At 28.9% G+C, this 25,341-nt stretch overlaps 1 long non-coding RNA gene across 1 annotated transcript in view; it reads left to right on the plus strand.

Moving 5' to 3' along the window:
- Position 1: 1 nt before the first annotated feature.
- LOC133318970 (uncharacterized) overlaps positions 2–25,341 on the plus strand; it is a 30,890-nt gene continuing 5,550 nt past the window's right edge. Inside the window, exon 1 of the long non-coding RNA XR_009752688.1 lies at positions 2–158. This is a non-coding gene — a long non-coding RNA (uncharacterized LOC133318970). The remainder of the gene's footprint in view (positions 159–25,341) is intronic.

Raw genomic sequence — 25,341 nt, forward strand, 5'->3', positions numbered from 1 at the left:
ACGGAGTCTGCGTAATAGAACGGCATTCCATACAGATTGCTATATGGGAATAAACGCTAATAAATTACCAACATCGTACACACGTACTGAACGAGCCCCGTGTTCTTGATTAGTTTGAAGTCCTCCGCTAATGTTCCCGCGCAGTCTAGATGTGATGGGTAATATAATTTTAGCTTAACATCCATTCTAAATACGTTTCCATGATAAAAGCTGCATAGTTTAAGATAAGATAGAGTCATTAACAACTTTCTAATATCATTCAAATGCATGTTAAATTGAAAATTATTTATAAATACACAAAGTTTTAACATACATATTTCATTAATCACATATATATATTTGAAGCCTAGATTTTTTTTATTAAATTAATATAATTATGTACCTAGCTTTGTATGCATATATTATAGTAATTTAAGAACAGTGTTTTGACTGTTTTTATCGCATAAACATATTTCATGAGTTTTTGGGAAGGCATGTCTTTATAATTAATTATATATTGATTCTTATATCAGGTCGTTACTATCCCGTTTGATTTATTATTGCAATTTCAACACTTTAATGATGAGATCGTCACAACATATTTTAAAAAACCCTCCGACTTAGATCTATACCATATTATATTTTTTTTACTGTTACGAACAATAGATTGAACATGAATGTTTTAAGAAAATGTCCTTTATTATGTTCAATTAACATTAGAAGGTAACTTTGAGTAGCATAATATTTTACTGCCAATGTTTAACACGGTCTTAAAAGACTTGTGAAGTCAGTGGCCCCCGTTTTGTATTATCTATTTCCATGATGCTAAAGGTTATTTGCGGAGCTTCCTGGATTTCATCATGCATGACTGCCGCAAGCATCAATTAAAATGATTAAAATTACGACACCGTTCCAACATTGACAATAAAACTTTAACGTTTAATACTTCTTCTATTTTTTTTTACAAAAGAATATATAATACGTATTACTTTCCATTTGGTTCAGATGACGTTTCCCCAATCATTAATATAAATAGACTTAAATTATCAAAACTTAATACAAAATTGATATGTAATTTTGATTTTTAGCGATGTATTACGCCATAATGTATCAGAAGCGTAGATATTAAAGTAAAATAATATTAGTAATACATTTACATAGTTTTTATATTGCTGGCTCTTTATTTACGTAATTCCGTTTTTATTCACTGCTTTATTTTTTCTTTAATTAAACTTTGTTATTTTGTTAGAGATAATTTATAATATGCAAAAGTTTTTTTTTCTTGTATTTTTTTTTCTATATGACATGTAAAAGATCTTTTATGCAAGCTATTTAATGAGGCCCGTATGAGTTACCCGTCACAGAAGGAATTAAACACACATGTACGCAAAAATCGCCTACACTTGGCTTATGTAGCATAAGACCAACTATATGCAGTTGAAAATTTTATTATAATCCAACGATAACATTAGGATTTTTGTAATATTTAAAGCAAATAAATAATTATTGAATTTATTCTTTTTTTCTTATTCTCTAAACTAAGTAAACTAAATTTGAAGGATCGTTTAACATAACTTTGAACTTTTAAACATTTTATATAGTTTTTTTTTTTTTTGAAGTTAAAGCAATTTGAAAATGCCTAAACATCTTTTAGCGGAATTTAATGTTATCTCTGTGACCAGACTTTCAATATAAACCATTTTCGTATTTAACATTGGACTTCGAATAACAGTGTTAATTAAATTTGACATTTACTGACACACGACATTACGTGTCTCACGTAATAGGAGCATTTGTTGGCTTAAATACAAGCAAACAATGAGACGCTTCAATTATATGTACCTCCAAGCATACTAGAACACTTCATTGCTATCCATAAACAAACAAGATCATACACTTATTAATATTAAACTAACAAATAAAATAAAAAATATATAAACACATATTTTTATTCTGTAATTATTTCACTAAAATCTTAATGAAATGTTAAAGCAAAATTTCGGAATAATCTGTCGGGAAACAATAATTTTATTTTTAATTTATTCCTATTATTATTATTATTATTGATAAAGAGAACGTTATTTAATTGTCAAAGCTATAACATATGAAAACAATTCTCTGTCTACCGACTTCATTATCAACTCCAAAATTATGTTTAACGACTAACATCTGGGAAAGTCATTACACATTCATATAGCTCATTCTCTTTTGTGCTTCCTTAATTTTATTGTGGTACTAGACACTTTTAATCTTATTAGCTGAACTTCACCCTACATTGGATTACTTACACACGTCTAAGCGAACATTATGAATCTGTAATGAAATACACCTTTTCTAAGTAACGCGGTTATAAGAGATAGCGCTCTCGTAATTTACATTTTTGTGTATAAGATTATTTGGATGGAAAAAAATTTATTCAATTAGTGAAAAATATATATTTAACCTTTATACATTCTTTAATTTTAATGTGTTTTTATAAGTGACGTTATTTGTATATAAAAGTTTAGAAGATTATAGCAATGACTATGATATTATTATTTTAATTAGAGTATCGAGGTCACGGCGCCACGCTACTTTGCCAACTAAATTATCTTTGGTAAAATCTTTTAAGTTATTGTAAATTCTGCATTTAAGCTGACCCTTTTCTATAACTTTCCTAAATTATACTGAGATATAATAAAAAAAAAAAATTTATTTCTTCTGAATTCTACGATCTATATAAGATCTTTAACAATTTTTCAATACAGCAATTGAAAAAGTCGAAAATTTACATATATATGTCTGTATGTGTGTGTACCTAAATATAATAGTAAATTTTTTCTGGCTTGCTTAATGAGATTATTTTAAAATTTGTAATTTTGTAATATACCAAAATGTATTTTTAAATACTTATTACGATTTAAAATGAAATAATTTACATAAAAAAAATATCAAAATGAGAGAGATGGAAAATTTATTTTAGGTCACAACAAATAATAAAATGCTGGTTTATTATTCCACACTAAAAATATCGGGCACAACTTATCCTCTATAAGTCGGCTTGTCCCAAGGGAAATAAGGGAAAGCGGGAAATGCGCTTGAGTCCCCACGCAAATATGTCTTTAAATATTATTCCTTGTAGAGTTGTCGGCTATTCATGCACAGCAACTTCCGATACTTACAAGCCATTTAAATAAAACTTAAATAAGCGCATATTAATTATTTTATAAAAAAATAGCTTTGTAAACTTAGTGTTAATAAAATATTTTATGTATTTCTTACATCTTTTTATTATTCCAAATAGTTTCATAAAAATTTAAAAATAATAACTTCAAATGAAATAAATTACAATTAAATGCAGGTCATAATCGTCTTGGAAATGTTTCATACATAAGTATAATAAATTCATGATAATAAGTAGTACTGTGAAAGCGACTATCCATAGCAAGTTTCTAGTATTGAGTTTCAATAAAAAATATAAAGCTTTAATTCGTAAAATTTTAATAGTATTATCAAAAAAAAATCATAAATATATTTAATTACCTGTAGATCGTCTCATTATTCCAAACTAAGCTTTCATTACCTTCTAATGGCTGGAGAATATTGATATAATATCTGCTTCAGATATAGGAGCCACTAACAAAGTGTGTTCTGTATAGTTAATTATCTTATATTTATCAAACGGAAACCATCCCTAACACTACATCACTTTATAAATTTTAAAACTTTTATAAACTTTGATGTCATTTAGATATTATTGTTACGCGTTCTATGATTGTTCTACTTATCTAAAATGGGAAATAATGGATAGCTCATATTCCGAAGGGGCTGAGCAGAATTCAAAATTAGTAGAAACTGTTAACTAAACTAATAACATTAAAATCCGTAGCGTTTTATCGTACACTGTTCTGGATTCTGCTTTAGATTGTTTAATCAATTCTAAAGCAAACAGGCAAATACATTTTATGTTTTGCGTAACCCTTCAGTTGAAACGAGATTCTGTCGCGCAATTCTCCGTTCGGTGCCCTAAAATTATTTACCTTTCATTCATTCACTAAATGAGTAGGTTTATTGGATTAAGTCCAGAAAGCTTCGCCCTTAATTGGGGCTTTCCAACAAATAACTTTTCTGTTTTATCAAACTCGGACAGGTCTAATATAATGCTATTAATTAAATTATACAATAATTAAACGTAATTTTAATTCAGTAATGATTTTGTTATTGTATACTTTTGCTTTTAACGTGAAATGTCATTTCAAAATAGAGGTAAATAAAACAAACAAAAGCGTAGCTATCTTGCAATGAACGAAAATCGTTGATTCACTTCAACAAAACGAGAATGAAGCAATTGTATGTGAAATTGTTTACATCCTCTTTGGCCTATGAAGATTGACGTCAATATTGCAGAATTGAAAAGAAACTACTTGACCATTTCATTTTATCGCACCGAATAGAATATAAAATTTACTTACTCATGTACGCTTCCATGTATATTATGATGGAAATCAAATAAACACAGTTGAAAGAGAAAGTATAATGATTATACGTACATAGAAAGATACGAAATAATAAAACAATTCAGTTGGCTCAATGATATCAATTTATAAATATAAGAAAAATATATATAGTAGACTGAACTTGTTCACAATGAATGAACCATTCGAATGACTTTTAGTAATAAAGAGCCATTCCGTTTGATATGACTTCACAAGCTCGTTGTTATATATAATTTATCATCTAGGTATTTTATGACATCATTTGTTTAGTAATCAAATAGCATATTCAATGTGATTTGATAATTACTGTTACGTTTGCTTCGATACAAAAAAATTTTAAAACTTAGCTTATATTTCTAGGTAGTGTAAGAGTAGATTTTAATCTTTATTTTCTATTAATATGTATACTTATACTTACTCTTTCGGTTACCCAGCCAGTCTGTGAGTCAGTCAATCACCAACATAATGAAATGTAGGATCTGACGACATAACAATGATAACTTTTTCTTGGACATAACTACTAATCTAAAACTAACGACGAATAGAAAATACTCCATTAATTGAATAATTCGAGGTGAAATATGTAAATAAATTTTATCGATTATATATTTAAACCTTGTATCAAATTAACATAATATAATATACATTTTTGAAAATATTCTTTCATTATTATTTCGTTTTGATTAAAAAATATGATGTCCTCATTGATGATATATGAAAAACTTTAAAATTTAAACATTTTCATCGAAATATTAAACGCATTTTTGCTCTTCAAAGTCTATAACTCCCTAAATAGTTATTATACTCCGACGGCCTCATTTTCAGCCATGCCTGAGGTAGTTCAATTTAGGCTTCTACCTAGTCCTTGCATCACAATTTTGAATGTATGTTATTATCAATGCAAGACATATTTTCTTCGTCAAGAATTTAATATTGTGTTTGTTACTAAAATTAAACGCTTTATAATTGAGTTTTAATATAATTATTAATACTTAAAAATTTTCCAAAAAGACTATGTTTATATAGAAGTGAATGTATTAATTTTTCTCGTTTTTGTATGTATGCCCGTTGTACGTATTTTTTTGGTCACTTTTAAAAGAGAAGCTTTTATTCATCAATATTTAATTTCATTTTATGTTATTGTTCACAATTTCGTTTATTAACAACTTCTCTATACAAAGTTCCCTTAAAACGTTAAAATTAAAGTTTTTTTTTATAATAAACATTTCTCTTATTTATACCAAATTGTTTATATGACAACATAAGATTTAGCTCATTGGACTTCACTTCAAATTTCCATATATAATTATTTGCGAACAGAAATGTCATTCAGAAAATAAAATGCAGTATGACAAACGAATAGAGAATTTTAATAAATGTCACAGTTTATAAAAATGTATAGATGTTTCGTTCACCTTCACACCAAAACTACTTAACGGATTTAATCAATCTTTACAGTACATACATAGTACATATACATAGTACATAGTAATACAGCTTAGTCATCAGGATAAAACATAGGTTATTATTTGTACCAGAGTGCCGTATAGTTTCCGGGCGGCAGAACAGTTGTATTTTGTATGTAGTCAGGTGGCAACGACTATAGACGTTGTTGCCGATTACTTATTATATCTATTGTTTTATCACACTTTGACCGTTTCTACATGAACTAAATTCTGAATTCCACGAGGACAAAACTACAGATAAAAACTAGTATATAATAAATAGGAGATGTATACTAAATTTTCTCGCCTAAATTTATGAGATGTTGAAATAAATAACCATCTTTCAAAAGATTACAAATATGTTTAATAAGAGTATTGGATTTCTTCGTAAAGTTTTTAAGAAGTAATGTGAAACCCTACACATTTTAAGTTATTTATCCTACTTTTGTGTCTGTAGCTTTGAATCACGCGTTCGTTAGTAAAATGCATAATGCAGTATTCGGTACGTTTAAATGAGGAAAACGAGTTTCCGAAAAGTTGGAACACCAAATATTATTAATGGACTAACATTTTGATCACATTTATGATGTTCAAAGCTATACGACCTGAAATTCACGTAACTCTTTGAACTAGGAATGTATAAAGAAGTTTATAGGCAAGCGAATAAATTCTACTACCAAAACAATTTTCTCATCAAAATTAATCAACATTTTTGTTAAGACAACGATTGCTCTCTTTTTACTGCATAAAGTAGTACCAGAGACATGATAAAATGTATAAAGGTAGGAGCGGACACAAGAATAATGAATAAAATATAACTATCACAATATCTCGAACGATCGATTAAATTTCTTCTACAAGTAAACCTTAGTTGTTAATATTAATTATGGATGCTTTCATTAAGCGCAACTATATGTAATTCATAATGAGCAATTCCTTTATACATATCTGCACATAAATAGCTTTATAAATGTAAAACATTTTAAAAACCCAATATATAACATTTTAGTAAGTAATTGGAGGGTGACTTACATTGAAAGTTGGAATGTCTCTAGTAACCAGATGCCAAAAGTTTTTGCTTTATAAATAATGTTTTTCTACCTTCCACAGAGAAAAAAGTCCTAAGGTAAAAAAGTTTCTATTTATATATGTCAAAGTGACCGTTTTTAACTTCCAAGTTGTCGTTAGAAAGAAAATACATAACCTATATATGTTTTGATTTTTAGACTGTCTGAAAAAAATCGAATAAGCTTCTCTAATCTTCTTATGCTTTAACTAGGTTTTTCACCAAAATTGCAAAATAGTAAAATCAACTAATTAAAGTCTAAATATTTAAATGAGATCTATTGCCCTTTTAAAAAAAAAAAATTATATTTGTCTAATATCATTTTTAGGATGACAACGAGGACGATCCTTCAAAAGTTTGAAATTTTATAAATCGCTGTATATGAAATTATATGTAATGCTGTAGTATAATATGAATAACAAATAATTTTTTTCAAACAAATCTCTCTCATTTCTAAATGTACCATATAGTACTGTCTCTTTACAGAATATATAAATTACGACCTCACTAAGCCTGTTAAAAAAACGAAACAAATATTACAGGCATACCTTATATACTTATAAGGCAAGCTTTTAAATTTTTAATAATATTCCAGCATTAATTTTTCAATTTATAATTGCAATACATTAAACTTTTTCTTAGTCAATATTTTGCCCTTTCTCTATATGTACTGAAAGATGTTGACGCTATATTAATAACACAAAGAATATAAAATTACTTCTTAGAATAACATCATAATTCAATATTGAAATATTATCGTTAAAAATCATTTTCATATTTAGCACGAAAATTGTAAACGGCACGTTTCATCAAGCGAGACATCGAAACAAATGGACTGGCTGGGTATCTTCCATTGGAATATTTGAATAATTCATGTACACAATCTATAAACCACACAGCGGAGAGCATTTTACAGAACAAACAAATTTTATTGATCTCTCAGGCGTTGTTTGTACCTCCACAATAAAATATTTACATTTACTTCGCAACACCTGGCCTAGCTAGACAACGCCCACCACAGACATTAGAATAATGAAACGGTCGCCGCTTGCAAACCCTTTGCCTATTGAATAAAATATTATATAACAAATATACAAAACATTAATTTTCCGCTCTCAGTGCAAAGATAAAGTTATAAATTAGAATTAGAATTAATTTAACATTCGCCGGTTCTGACTGTGTTTGCTGACTTCAAAAATGGATAATTTTAATTAATTATTTATTTATACTACAGCATATTAAGAGTTAGCAATATTTGCTCCAATTAATTTTTTTTTAATTATTTCTTTTAACAATTACCAAAAAGAAAAAATATATATTTAATTAAAAATTTAATCTTAAGTTTGCATAATTTCTACAATTTATTAAAAAAAAAAAAACAATTAATATCTATGGATTATATTAAGTTGAAGGAAAACAATCTTTTTTCAAACATGGGTTTTGAAAGAACTCGTAAATTTTTAATATATCTTATAAATCAGCAAGTCGGTAAACAAATACCACCGCTATTACGTCAGAAGAGGTGGCAACAATTTCCCTATGTTAAATTTTTTATTTTTATTTTAAATATTTTTTCAACCCGCTTTTGTCCATATACCAACTATGCGTACTTAAATATCGCTGCTTTTTTTTGAGATTATAATTAATTTAAAATTATTCTTTTATTATTAATAATATTAATAAAACGATTTTTTAAAATTTAATCTTTAATGAGACAACACACATTTCAATGTTTTGCTTTACCCTTGTTAACAACGGTTACGGAAAAACCAAATAATTCCTGAAATCGTACATAAAAAGTGATATTTATTAAATTTTCCACGCCACAATACTTTATGATTGGCGTCACGATTGCTAAACTCGGCTTCGATTACCACTGGTATTGTATAATAATTTTATTTATAGAAATATCCCCTTGTTTCTGACCGTAAGCGGATTTAAAAAGCAATTTAAAAGTAAATTATGACCAGGAATAAATATTAAAATGGCTCTCATAAGCAAATATTTAAAATACGCTTTGAATTAACTTTCCATATCGTAATTCATAATTTATTTTACCTTCTTTCGTACATTACCAGTACTAGGGTAAATTTGTTTGAACTTATAAAATTTTGCAAGATGAAGAAACTCTAGAATTGTTTTACTTATTTTAAGTGCGGGATGCTATATCGGTGACAGCACCGTCTTACCTGAATCCAAAAGCAAAGTGCGGTTAGTAAATAAAGCCCATTTAATAATCTAAAGACGAATATTAAAACAACAAAATATTATGTCAGCCTATTACAAAAGTTATAAATTTGTGTCTACTAATAAGTGACATGACTTAACAATTTAACAATATTCCTATTTATTTGATGTATTTTTTCCTATTTTCAAATCTACGACCTCCACATTAAATTTGATGATTGAAATTAACAAAATTTACAACGTTATGTGTTAATACACATGCAAGTTGCGGTTAATTGATAAAATTGCGGTATTCACAATATAAAATACGATAATGGACATAATGTTTTATTTAAAAGCGCTTATGTGAATTCATTGTTATCAGAATTTAAAGTATTGTTAAGAATACAAAGCTGGGAGTAGGACACGCACGTAGACTGGCACAGTCTATCTCTTTCATATCTTCATTTTGTTTCCGCATATTTGTATAGTTTGCTAGGTTCATTCAATATGGAGTTTTACTTCGTCTGTACGATACAATGTGATGAAAAAAAAACAATTTTGCTTTTCTATCTACGACAACGATTCTAGTTCACACCCCGCCATAAAATATTTATCACAACTTAAAACGGTTTTATAATAAAAAGCTTGACCTAAGAAGAGAGCTTTGTTTATTCTATTCATTAATGTCGTTTTAATGGAGAAATGAAATTTTGCATTGAAGACAAATAAACAAAGTTTCAATTTAGGCTTACATATTTTAACTGCCATCCAAAGGGCATCGTTCAATATGTTGCCAATATCATACACGTCGTGAATTGATTGAAGCGTGAAAGCTAACATAAAACCGATGGAATAATTTATGAACGTCAATCACTTTTGTTTAATCAAGTTTAAATACGTTATAGGATTGTGTTTGAAGAGTCTGACGTTTTATGGTAAAAATAGGTTAATTCAAATTTTAATCTTTAGTTATTAGTATATACGTACATAGGAAACGCTAAGCAAATACAAAGGTGCAAGCACAACTAACAAAATAAATCGAAACTATTGTTTTCCCAGAAAAAAATTAGTTGAACACTTAAACTATTAATATATATAAAATTGAATTATAGATAATTTAGAATATATGAAGTTAATCATACATTATATAAACGAAGTCTTAGTAACGTACATGTAACGAATATCCACGGAATTCGATTAAACCGTGGGTGTAGCCAAAAACTTCAATCTTGCTTGGAAAAGTCCTTTTTATAAAGGCGGTATTATGAAGACGGTGGATGAAAGGAGTAAATGGTGCGAAATAATCTGAGCTCTTAGTTCTACGTAGCTGAAAACGAATTTATTGCTCCTCGATACTCATAGCGACCCATTTTATTGACACCTTAATACCGCACCGAATACCGACTGGTAGCTCTAGTATCTACGTACGTACATCTTTTCGGTTTTATATACGGCACGTTGCAGTTTACTAAAATACGACTATAGTTTGGAGCCAGTTCAGCAATATGGCAAACATTCAAAAAATTTCAGACTACATTTTCGACTCGATAGAACTTCAGAAAAAGTCATCAAAAAGTCACCGTGTTGTTAATACAGGCGCGTAAAGCTGAACTAACTTTGGTCCATTCGTTGACCGGCTAAAAATTAAGCCGGTGCAAATTTTATCTACACTTACACGGAATGAAACATTGAATGTCAGCAAATTAATAACAATGTTGACGTTTCTTCATGCTAGTTTTAATTTATATATTTTATTATATTTGTTCATTCAATTATAAAATTTTGTTCCCAACTCCTCTTCAGGAATAAAAAACCCTCAAAATCCTCACAGATTTTTTCAAAAATTAATTATATATATATATATATATACGTGTATGTCTAACTAGTCACAAATGTTATAAATGTTTGACTCATGCATTTTATAATTAAGATTTGAACATATTAAAATATATATTACGGCTCGAGATAATTGTATATGTATGTCTCACAATGAATTAAACAGTGTTTAAAAAACTACACCTCATTATTATTTAAGCATTTTATCTTGTAATAATTATGTTATGAATACTATATTCCCTCTAAGTTGAAATCCAATATAAAAATAAATAACAAATATAACTTTTACAAACTGTTCTTTGCATTCAGATTCATCACTTCTATTAGAAAAAAAAAAAATTCCTCTTTTATCTTCAACAAATAGACTATTAAGTATTGACATGACATACAATTTGTTATTAACTTATAAACCCTGCGATTAAAGTGAAAAAAAAAAATGTATCTATAAATGTAAAGCTACGAAATTCTCTATCCAATAAGAATATCATTTAAGGAACGTTGTTAATATTACTTCGAATATGTTATCAAAGTTTAGATTAACTTCATCAAAGTGGTAATAACGGCTCATTAGCAAAAACCACTGGTTACAATTGGGCCAAAGTCAAGCCACATATTCCATGTAGTTTTAAAGTCGTACCAGCCTTTGAGCTTACAGAAGCAAAACTTATCTAAATATTTATCAAAATAAATACTGGTAATAAAGTAATTATGTTACAGGCTAATAGCGCTGGCATTGAACTATTTCAGCGCATGAACGTGTGAGTCTAATAGTTTATTCACAAAATTTCGAGATATATTGATGCTCGTATACGTTTATAATAGAATTTCTTTTCGACAGAATTTATCCTAAAAAAACGATTATTAAAACTGCTGTAGTTTTTGTGCCTCTGGTTTTTATGCAAGTGTTATTTTTCAATTAAAATTGTATAAAAGAAATTTATCCACATTAAAATCAGATGAATGAGAGAAAATAAATTTATGAATATAAACTGAAACAATAATAATAATTTCGTATATATTTTTTTTTATTTCGACTCAACAAAAATCGGAAGGACACTTTTCAAAGTATATTTTAGTAAGAATAGAGATTTCTCTATAAATTCAAGTTTCGAAATGTTTGAAAATCATACCATACACCAAGTAAAAATTATATTATAGATATTTTTATGATAATCTTTTTAACCTGAGAAAAATAATCAAAGAGATGGAATTTTAAGCCGTAACCGAAGTATAAAATAAACTGTTATTCACGTCGCACGTGATATTTTAATAGCCATTTTCTTTCATCCTGTTTATACTCGAATTTTCAGGCGCTGAAATTCTTACATAATAGTATCATTATTTTTTATGATTTTGTAAGTAGAACATTCATACAATTTGTTAACGTCATCCTTTTCTTAAATTTCTTCAAGGGCTTATATTAACTTTACAAACAAAAAAAAAATAAACATCGAAAAAATATAAATTGTTTTTATAAGAATAATTACCACTTTTTTCTTGCTTTTTCAGATAGGAATAATCTCAAACTATTGTTTTATATATTTTATCTGTATTTAAATTAAAATAAAATAATATGTCATGTTTACTTCTTTTGATTTGAATTCAAAGTTTCATATACATACTTAATATTATGAACATGAAAGCAAGTTTTTTAACATTTGTATTCCCAAATAGTATATACTCGTTTAAGACGAAGGAAAACTGTAGCGAAATTCTTATACTCATTAAAAATACTTCTAGTAGTTCAGAAAAATGTTTTTATTTTCCAGAATGACGTATGTTTTGCTCTTACCCAAGTGCTTTGTAATAAAATACGGGCTTTCTTTAACTTTAGTATTTTTAATACACATCATATTTAAAAAATTCAAAAATTATATTGCAATAACCAAGTATGTGTTATGTTTCATAGTATTACTTTTAGTTCAAACGTTCAATTTTATTAACATCTTTAGAAGAATACCTATAGAAACGAACGCTTTTGAACATTATCAAAGGTATACTTCAAAAATACAATGAAGATTCTTATAATGTTATATTTCCATTTTGTTAACGGATGTTTTCGTTGTAATAAGATGAATGTCTACCAGATACGAGATTACACAGTTCAGAATAATCAAAATAAAAATACATAATATTAAATAACATAGAAAAGAAGAGTTGATAACTTAGAAAAAAATGTATTAAAAGTATCAGTATTATAAATCGCAAATACCTAAAGTATTATGAAAAATATGAGTTAATACAAACTTCAAAATTTAATAAATATTAACATAAAAATATACAATTTTAAAAATATTACGAGAAGTTACGAATTCCTTAAAAGAAATTGCTTACATTCTTTTCTTACAAAATTAATGGAGGGTTCCCCTATTCTCATAGGAAGGACTTGCACGATTGTTATGACATAAAATAGTGTGTTGGTTGGATTCAAAACCTTTGCTTTGTGAATATTGAATCAGTTCAGTTCAATATATTGTTAGACAAACGGTTACAAAGCCGCGGTTCCTTTGTTATGGAAGGTATAGTAAATTTGAGGTTTTAATTAGCATAATTGTATGCATAGGGATCTGAACAAAAGACAATTTGTAATAACATAGGTATAAATTGAATAACGTTGAAATGTTAAAACAAAGTTACAGGCATCTGTCTAACTTCTATCTTTAACAAAATATTTTTCATTAAAATAATAGGTACTAGATCTAATAAATGAAACTAATATTTTTCGGATAATTACGCGTACTTTGTTATTTTTAAAAACTCCCGACATTTCGGTTACTTTGCAGCAACCGTGATCACAGACAGACCATCAGATCAGATGTTTTTAAAAATAATAAAATGTACGTAGTAAATCATAAAAGTATTAGTTTCATTTAAATTAATACTCGCGAAAGTCTTAAATCTCATTATAGACCTAATAAAGTTGAATTGTATCATATTACATTTTTTATTGTTATTGTATCGATTTTATATCTACTATTTATTTTACTACAAAAACAAATCAAGTTATCAACGTAGCGCCCCATATGAAGATAAACAAAATGTTTTAAACAGAAAGGAACCTGGAAAGGAACTTATCAAACTTTAGAATCACTGATATATACAAGATGTAATAAGTATAAAAATAATACATTAGTTTTAAAAAAAGCAACTTTTGCTCATATTTTTTTGATAGAGACTTAAAACTAAATGAAGAAATATATTATTACTTCAGCCATATTTTAAACACTCAATATGTTGACTAGAAAATTGGCGTTCGTTTCTAGACAGTTTGTAAAGTCGTGCATTTTATGTGAAAACTTGCAGACACGATGTGGCTGTTCCGACAAACTTGAGGACAAGTGCTAGGTACGTGACATCCTTTCATTTAGTGCCTGGAATTTTTGCCTAAAAACTTTCTTATAATAAGATTAAGTAATCACACAACGAACTGACTGACAAGTATTTTAGTCGAATAAACCTTTTTCAATTAATCTAATATGACCGAGTTTGTGCTTCTACGCATTTTTCTAAAACAATTCTTCACTGTAAAATATGTAAAGTCAAAAATTTTCATAAATATATCTTATGTTTCTAAACTTTGATTTAAAATTGACCGTCAGAGTTATAGTATACTATAAACGTACTAATGGTAAAATATTTATTTCATCTCAGAAAATAATATTAATAATGAGATATTACTGGATACAATATGTTACGAGCACATTTAGTCATCGGGTCTATGACAAACAATAAACAATTTGAGATTAGCTTGTTTGCCATGTCCCAATGAGTTATTCGATTACATGCTAAGGCCATTAGAGTTTGATCACAGAGAAGGGAGAATTTAACCACAGTAATGTTAACGTACCATTATTTTTTTATAGCATATTTTAAAGAATAAATAAGATATTTAGTAAAGAAAGCCCCAATGGATTCGATTTACACAAAATACACATTTGTCTTTGAAGAGCAATCTCCCTTTGTACCAAGTATTCATACAAATACAATAGAACATAATGCTTAAACTTAAAATATGGAGACACATAAGGCTTTTTTATTCTCCATTGTAAGAACGCAGACATCATTAAATGGTTTCTTTATTCTTGGTGACTTTATAATTATTCAAAATATGAAATCTCTTTGTCATTTGAGAACAATAAATTATTAAAATCTTATTCGTCACAAAAAATAAAAAAATTTCAAGGAACATAAATTTACTGACATACATGGTTATGCTACTAAAAGAGATATGTGCTGTTTTTATTTACTTAATTGTTTCATTAAACATAATTTCCTGGAACAATTTAAAAATAGTTTAATTACATAATCAAACGAGCTTATCTTGTAGCTATAATCAAAATTTGTCTTAATAGTAGCAATTTTCTTTTACGAAAATTGTATACCATATATAATCCCCTAGTTATCATTTACCTTACCATTAAGTGTACTGCATATGTAGCTCTTGAAAATGATAATTAAAATCTAATATTCGGACCACTACTCAAAGATACAAGGAATCCATATGATATTTATATATTTAAAGTGATTATTTATGCTAAGAAGAACGAAATAAAAAATTTGCATTCACATTTTCAGTAACACATATTTCGTTATAGACAAAAATAGCTTTCTTGACGTATAAACCGAAACAAGCGTAATAAAACGAAGAGCAGACAGCGTGAGATATAAACGTCGATCCTTAACGACTAATGTAAAAATAGTTTTTATTATGTATTTTATTTTATTAGTGTTAGGGGAAGTAGAATTTATTTTCAGCTCTGGAACATAAAAAACTTTCGTATGTTCCTTATTATATTTTTAAAGGAAATTATTCGTCTGTTATGGTATTAATTTTTAATACGTATATAATTAGTAAAAAGACAGTGAAATTAGTTAAGAGTGCGTTCAAATGTCCTTCCAATGGTTTATAGCTGCGTGACTCAACTATATTTACATACATAACAAACTGTACGTGTATAGTTTAGCAGAAATAAATCATTAATATTACCATTGATTTTACTAAGAATAAAGATGTAAATTGATTAACTTAAAACTTCAGATATTTGTATTAGTATTCCTTATTTGATCCAGAGATATGGCTTTATGTACTATAGGGTTTTCCATTAAGGGCGCTTGATCTTTGAAATGCAAAAAAAAAATACATGTAGGAAAGATATTTGCGAAATTTTTTTTTTATTTGGAAGGTCTATCGACCCCATTATGTATGGAATATGACATCATTCAAATGACCGCCACGGCTTCGGTTGGTGGCGCGCACACGAAAGGTCCAATTTTCGATGACTCTGGCGCACAAATCGGGCTGTATTTGATCGATGGCGTGGCGTATGTTGACTTTGAGGGCATCGGTGGTTTGCGGCTTGTTGGCATAGACCTGCGACTTAAGAAAACCCCACAAGAAAAAGTCCAGCGGGGTCAAATCGCACGATCTCGGTGGTCAGTTCACGTCGCCTCCGCGCGAGATGACCATGTCCAGAAATTGCTCGTGCAGAACTTCCATCGTAGCGTGTGCTGTGTGGCACGTAGCGCCGTCCTGTTGAAACCACATGTTGTCCAGATCCATATTCTCGATTTCAGGCCAAAAGAAGTTGGTTATCATCGACCGGTATCGCTCACCATTGACGGTGACGGCCACACCATTATCGTTTTCGAAAAAATACGGACCAATCACGCCTCCGGCCCAAAATCCGCACCAAACAGTCACTTTCTGCGGGTGCATTGCCACTTGGTGAACCTCGTGTGGATTGGTCTCGTCCCAATACGGCAATTTTGCTTGTTGACATAGCCATTCATCCAAAAATGCGCCTCGTCGCTGAAGATGATTTTTTTGCAAAAATCGGCGTCAACTTCCAACTGCTCTAATGCCCAGTCAGCGAACACACGGCGCTGTCTATGGTCATTAACCTTGAGCTCTTGGGTCAGCTGGATCTTGTACGGGTGCAGGCTCAAGTCACAACGCAAATTCGCCAAGTTGTCGTCTGCGAAAGGCCGAGTTCCTGTGCGCGACGCGGAATTGACTGCCGCGGGTTTTCGAGGACACTGTCGCGCACAGCGGCGATATTCTCGGCAGATCTCGCGTTACGTTGACGCACGGGAACCGGCTGATTGTTAACTGACCCGGTTGACTCGAATTTGTCCACCAATCGACGGATAGTCGACTCGGCAGGACGATCATCGCGACCGTAAAACGGGCGAAGTGCGCGGAACGTTGCTCGAACTGAAGACCCATTTTCATAAAACAATTTTATGATTTGCACGTGCTGCTCGACACTGTAACCTGCCATGGTGGTTTGGGAGGACGGAATGAATATAACACACTGCATTTGACAGCTGTCACTCAAACAACATGGCCGCAATCAGCTGTCAAAGTTCAAGCGTCCCTATTGGAAAACCCCATAGTTACTCGTTAACGTGATCTATAATATAATTTTCTAATAATAAATGTTAATTGTGACATTTATTTTATAATTGCCTCCAGTTTCATTTCTTTTTATTATTATTTTACAATGAATATCTTTTTATTATAAAAAAAATATTTCTTGAGATTTTTTTTCATGATAAATAAAATATTTATCAGTTATTTCGTTATTTTAAGCAGAGTATTTATTATAAATATATCTGAAAATTGAGAAAGTTTTAATATATTTAATTGGTTTTTAGAAATAATTATAAAACTAATAAAAATTCCTAAGATGAAATTGAATTTATCGTATTTTTAGCTTTTATATCACCTTCATTTAATTTTTTCGTCTCAAGGGGTCACAATTTAATTAAAACTTTCAAACCAAAAGTATTTTTGCGATCTCAGACGGAAACGTGTTAAGAATTTTTTTAAATCTTTTATCAACATAAAGTTTTCTATTGTATTTTTATTTCAACACGGATTTTCAGTTTTATGATTGACAAACAAGAGCTGAAACAAATCTAAATGTTGTGTAATCTAAATGTTGTTTGAATTCCTTATATTTATTTCAGGGATTGTTTTAAGCATTAGCTTCTCCTCGTGTCTTCATTCACCTGGACATAGAGTTGAATTGAATAGAAGAAAGGAATGGCAACTCTGAACAGGAATACATTTTTCTAGTTTAAAGAGCATTTCACATGGATGCTGTGCTCTTAAGGGTGTTACGAGATGATTTATTTAAAGTCTCTCACAATGAATGGGCTGCCTAACAGAGACAGAGAAGGAAAAATTTTCATTTTGGACCAGTAGTTGTCGAGGTGAAAGAGTTCCGTTTTAGAACGAACTTTTTATTTTCATGATATTCTTATGGATTTATGACATATTTTATTAAATAATAATAGATGTACGCAAATAAATCAGAAAGAAATACTTATAAAATACTAGCACTAATTAATCCTAAAAATATTACATTAACGTTACAAGGCAGAAAAATACAGACATCCCATGTGTATATTTACTTAAAAAATCGATTTTGAAATAACAAATTGTACCTCAAATTATCCAAATACGGCATTCACATCTCAAACTTAAGTTGCTTATTTGAGCACCAAAAAAAAATTTTCGTACCCTTTTGTGTAGTTCGTGAAATGGACCAATTAAAGAATCAGACAAGTTATTGAAAGAAGAGTGGGAAGAGACTAAAAACTTTCAATTAAATACATAAAATTAAAAATGTAACTCATGTCAGGATTGTTCTTAGATATTTTTTGAATAATTTAACATTTTCACTTATTTATTACTATCAAATTCGGTTTTGCCGAAAGGAGCAAGGACAAGGCCGGTTAACGTTGTTAACAAAACCTATCCTCTCTGTATCATGATTAATTTTATTATAATTGAATCTTTATTGTATATTCGTGATTTAGATTAAATTATTGCAACATAAGTTTTACCAGTAAATTGCACATTTTGTTGAATAATTTATTACAAATGACTCCCGCAAACTCTACTTCAAAATATGCCAATAACAACAACCTTTCAGAAATTATTTAACATAAAACTAACTTATAAATCCCTGTAATAATAGAGTTTAACAACACAGTTAACCCGCACCTAGCATTAGGCAAGTTGGTCATAGATTTAAATTTTAAGCTCGTAAATTAACCCTTCATCCTTTTGAAATAGCAAAAGGGATTGGGGCCTAATGGTCTATTTGTAAAACGAAATGGTCCGGTCAGGGCAAGCGTGGTAGACAATTTAGACATATTTTCTATTAACTCTTTTCATAACATATTTATACAATAAGATTTAGCAAAGGTATAGAATATATATATAAATATAGAATATTCAGATATAATAGCAAATAGATATCGAATACCAAATATACAGATTTTGATTTTTCCTAATAAACTTGTGTTGAAATGTTAACTTAATTTTTAATAATTAAATATTTCATTCCTTTAAAAGTTCCAATATGTAACGATAAAAATATCAACGTAATTAAAACCGGTAATTCCTACCCTTCTCAATTTTAGCAACCTAGTGTACATAAAAATTTACTCAAGAGATGCTAAAATATGTTCTAAAGTTAAACTAGTTAACTCAGATACAAGAATTTATAGCACACAAACTTTACTACAACGACGTCTTATTAATCTGCTGACATAGCATTAGCACTTCAACGTATTTAAGCCAATTAAGCTAACCAGCTTTATTACCGTCTCATATGACTTGTTATATTAATCTAACAATAAATGTTTAAAGCGGCATTATAAATCATTGATAAAAAATGCCTTTGTAAATATATAGCAGAAAGCTTTTTGTGAAAAATTTACTGAACCTGACTTTTCATTAATCACAATTCTATTCAAAACTCTATATTGTACAAAAGAATCGCAATAAGTGATCTCAAACTTCAATGATAATATAAAAGAAAAAAATAGGAGGCTTTATTAAATATACCTATAATATTCTCAGCATTTTTTATGAATTCCGTTGAAGGCGATCAAGCGTCCCCTATTAAATGATCGAAGTTCTCTCATATTTCTTCTCTAACGCAATTCAAGTTTGCTAATGAAAGACCTTTGTAACTTTAATCCTTGTAACTTATAAAATTAATTTTTAAATATTTTGGAGGGCCGTTAAAAATTCTTGATTATTTTTTTGGGTATGGCAAAAAAAAAAACATTTAATGTCTTCAATTTTTATTTTACTTCATATTAAGGAAATATTTTTGTTTATCCGAACCTATTCCACATTAACAACAATGTATATAAATAACGTTCAAAGTAATTCTTCAAACGTTTTTTTCATAAAATTAAGCGGGAAAATAAAACCAATCTATATTGGCACTCAAAAGTAGTTTGATGGAACGCTCAATCATATATGGGTATTATGGATACCTGTCATTTTTTATTACAATCTATTCCGCAATCCGCACTCCAGCCTGTCAATCCACCATCCCTTTTTATAAAAGTGGAAAAATAGTCCATCATAAAAAGAATATTTCAGATTCAGTTACTACAAGCGAAATGTAACCTTGGGCTTGAGAAACTTACGTCTGGAAAAGAAACTCTTAATACCGTTACTTTTTTACTTCATTACATAACATATTATTCTATACCATTTAGCACTATTTTTTCATCACTTAAAATACAATACACGTTTATCTGGTTTCTTGTTTTTCGATATCTCGAATCATAAACTTCTATTTATTTTTTGACGTATAAATTAAATTTAAACCTTGAAATTCCATACCACGTTAACAAAGCATAAAAACTTTGTTAGGCACTGACGTACAATTATATACAAAACAAATGAAATTACATGCAGGCTTAACAATTTCTTGGGTGAATAAACAACAAGCCCCGTGATAAATTGTAGACTTGCATGACCGCATATTAAAAATGTATACATGTAACGACCGATATTACTCATAGCGGCGCGGAAGTGCAGACAGGGACATCCGTGATTGCAGCACAATCGTGTTTGTCAATGTCCTGTGATATATCGTCCGAGACCGTTGCCAAAACTGGACATGCATGTTTACCTATGCTAGTGGGTTTACCTAGCAATATTTTACACAAATTATGAATAGGACTATAGATGTAACAACCATCGAAGATAAGCAAAACACTCTCTGGATATTTCTATTAACCCGGTCGCCTTCGATTCCTACTAAACTGTAAGCCCAATGGTTTTAAATCATTCCTTTACTTCAAAGGACTATCCATTGAATGTTTGCTTGAACGCTACTTCCACTTCAATGGACTGAACATAATCAAAACTCCAATGTATTGTTTCTAATCATTAAAATATTATCGACTAGTGTCTATCATAAGACGGGTGCCAGAAAAAGTGGTGCTCTTATAAATACGCGCTGACCCTCTAACCTCCATCTTATTTCAATGAAGAGTATAAATATTAATTTTGTTTAAGCCTTCACAACTATAATGTATACATTTTTGAAATTATTTATTTGGTTTTATTTGGCTTAGTTTTAGTTTTCAAGTTTTTACTTTACATCACATAATTTTTATTTAACATTAAAAAGTTCAATAACGAATAAACTTTTTACAAGTAGTAAGTAAATAAAGTGATTTCAAAGTATTTTATTTTATTAGTTATACATACGATAATTGCATATTGTAATTCTTTTATTATTATAGTAAGAAATTATATTTACCTAGTTTTGTTAAAGTCGAACTATAAGAAGGTATTTTTTATCCGAAAGTCTGGACCAACGGTTTCGGAAAGGTAAAAGGGTCCTTTTATTTCTTATTTTCTTTTTTATATTAAAACAGGGTCACGGAATGGGAACAATTAATAATAAAGTTTAATATACACTACTCGTATTTTACTTATAATACTAATAATAATAAGTAACAAGTCGTCTAATTTTTTTTTAATTTATAGTATAATGATTGTTCATTCTCTAATAAACAATAACTTTAAAAAATAAAAATCACGATTTTAGTTACCTATTGTTGTAAGTTAATTAAAATGTATAAAATGTGCCCATGGGTGAAAACTGTGCATAAAAAAAAGTAAAAATTCAAAGGGACTTTTTATAAAACTTTTTGGAGAGCAAGCTAACTGACCTTCTATGCAGATCCTTACTGGTTCCCATTGTACCTACTTTTATTAAGTACAAAAGATCTTTTTGGCCTCCGTTTTGTTAGGGTATCCCATTACGCATGCCAGGAAGTATGAGTACAAAGGGAGGGAAGAAACGGTGTAGGACGGCTCTCATTTTATTTATTCAGGAACTCCTACAGTAAAAGTGAATGTAATTCATGCATGCTTATTAAAACCGAAGTGGTTCCACCGTAAGAAATGAATTAGAGTATTTTTTAGTGTGTGAGTATTTCCTCTTGTTTGTTAAATTAAAAATGTACGAAGCAATAGCGTAATGAGATACTTTGTATAAAGTATGTATGTATTAAAAGGAAATGTGTGAAATTAATCTTTGTGTTGCAGCAAGGGGAGCACAAAGTAATGGCTTCTATTGAAATGTATTGGACACAATGGTTTTTTATAGAAACAGACCTACATAAAAACGAAAATCTGGATTCGTTTTGCTTTAAATTTTGTCCCACATTATTGCTGAGGTATTATTTTTCATAACATATTTTAATTAAATAAAAATCAATATATTTTCTTTTCAACTTAATTGGGCAAATTTAATTTGGATTTTTTTTTAATAATTCTTAATATAGTATAATAACTTAAATCATCCTTTATTATCAGAATTTTAAGCTCAAACAATGGTCTCTATAAATTCAGCAACTTATACGTATTTCTTAATTCAAAGATAAAAACTTAACAAAATTATTACGTCTGGAGGGCAAAAAGCAACTTATAAAGAAGTTTTGTCCGTTTGACGATTAAAAGCCGATTAAACAGCACTTTATCCAATTTAGGTCTTCAATTGGTTTCGTATCGAGGAAAATATTAGCTTCGTTATCCCGCACTTTATGGATATAAAAATATTATGATAAAATCCGTAAAGCCTATTCCATTTAGGTTTTACCGAATAAATGTCAATTAAGCAACGGTCAATTGAGCTTTTGATAGAATCAAAAGATAATATTAAGTACTTAAATATTTTGATCCTAATATTTAGGTATTGTTTGAAAGAGTTACTATATATTAATAAATATTATTTCGAGTATGTTTAGTTATTAAATTACAGTTGGCGTAGGCTCGACTTGGATGTTTCTGCTAATGGAATCGCGTCGCGCGAGATTCAAGATTAACTTTAATTAAGCGGATGTTATTTGAAATTTAAGCCGGTACAAATTTATCTCGTTTGATACATAAATTAAACATAAAATATACAGACGACATTTCACTCGTGAATTTTAACTTTGAAGTGCTTTAATTAAAGTTGGTTGTACTCGTTACAGGAATGTTTGATAGTTTATCTTAATTATTGATAGTACCGATTAAACTCATAAAATATGTTCACATAAAAATAATCTACATTTTGAAACAAAAACATTAATCCTCTTTATGTAGCTTGCTGTTATTTAAAAGTTCAAAATATACAAAAGTTGATTCGGACGAGAAAACAAAAAACATAAGGAAGTTCACAAATATAGAAAAAAAATTTCGCGAATTTATTTAATACATATTTCTAAGAATATTATAAAACGAGAAGTGAGTTTATTTTGTAATAATAGTACACTTCAATGCTCTTAAGATTATGATTGACAGACATATATTAATTAGTATTCTTTTTATTCAGATTTTTTATAATATTGTATAATTTACGTCAATTTAAATTATATAATACCAACATCAGTTCTCGATAATAATCAAAAAATACTAAAAAAAATATTCCAGTGTTGGAACGTAAAAGTTAGCAAACCCCAATTTCATTCTTCTCTGCACAATTTACTTCTAATTTAGTATCAACAATCTTTGACACAAACGGTTTCGTAAAAAATGTTTTAACTTTTAACAAACGAAATTCTTTCTGTAAAGGTAAAGGAATGATTTGTTTGTTTGGATTAAGTATAGCCTATCTCTTAGGCATTTTTTATTTAAAACATTTTTATACAATTTGTTATGTGGACATCAACATAGTTATTGAAAACAAAATTTTTGTAATATTTGTATCGTGTTAAAATTAATTGTAGTTTCCATTTTAGACATTTATAGAAAAAGTTGATCAAGTTTTTTTTATTATTTAAAGAATTCATTCTAAAAATATTATGACAAAGCTGCCTATATTTATTAATATAATAAAAAATATATATACAATAAATAAAGTTAAAAAAGTTTAGTATTGTTTTGTGAAAAGCTGTGCATTAAGATTACGTTCAAGCAAACTCCAACTTTTTGGGTGAAGTTCTGAACTTTGTTTTATACAAGTTTTTCATCTCGACATCTTTAAAAATATCTTCAGAAAATTTCTGAAAGTTTTTACCGTTAAATATTATGAGTTCTGATATAAAATCCTGGCTATAATTAAATAACTGACACTGGTAGACATTTTTGTTCCAATCCTTGTGTACACATAAACTACTATTAGCAGGTCCAAGATGACGCGTCAAACTTATCTCGTCCTGCAAATTCACTTTAGCTTAACCTATAAAAATGATACATTACGGCACTTAAGGCTAACGCCTAAAGGTTTACAGGCATTTGGGACCGGTAAGGAATGTGTCTCATAACCGTAATCGCCCTCATCAACTCTTCTTGTATATGTGCCTACAATTTTATTACAGCTCATTTACGATCTCGTAAAGAATTTATTTACTCATGAAGAATATCATTATTGATAAGTCAAAAATAAATTGTTTTACTATATTTATTTGGCATTGTAATACAAATACAGCAGATAAAAATTATCAGCTCATTCCATTAATAATACAATATAGAACAAAGTTCGGGCCCGAGTCACTTTGTGTGTATACCCTATAGAGTATGCAAATAATACCAAACAGGCAATCGCTCCCACAGAAAATCGAGTTTTGAAATTAATATACTGGATATAATTACTTACAATGCCAAAAATAATGGGTCAGCGGCAGTTCAGTTTATTTGAATCTAGATGTCACTCACAGCTTCGTATGTATATTAAACACTCTTTTAAATGCAATTCATAAGAACATACTTTTCTTAAGTGGGTGAAAGAAGCTTTAGTCATTCCACAATAAATTACCTACCTGTGAGTGAAAATATCATGAAAATCGTTACATCCTTTCAAAGCCGATACAAACAGATAAAAAAACTGATATTTGCATTTTTATCGATTATTATTATTATTTTATTACAAACTTTTCATTTTGTAATACAAACAGACTTATATTTAATTGTTTTGTTTACATGAAAACGTGATTCACAATGTCAAACCATTCTATTATTATTTTTTTATATTAGAGGAGAAATCTTACATTAGCATCTTTAATATGAACAAAATATAACATAACCCTACTTTAAGATTTTGCAGGTAACACATTG

The sequence above is a fragment of the Danaus plexippus genome, chromosome 10, assembly GCF_018135715.1.
Source record: "Danaus plexippus chromosome 10, MEX_DaPlex, whole genome shotgun sequence".
Classification (NCBI taxonomy): domain Eukaryota; kingdom Metazoa; phylum Arthropoda; class Insecta; order Lepidoptera; family Nymphalidae; genus Danaus; species Danaus plexippus.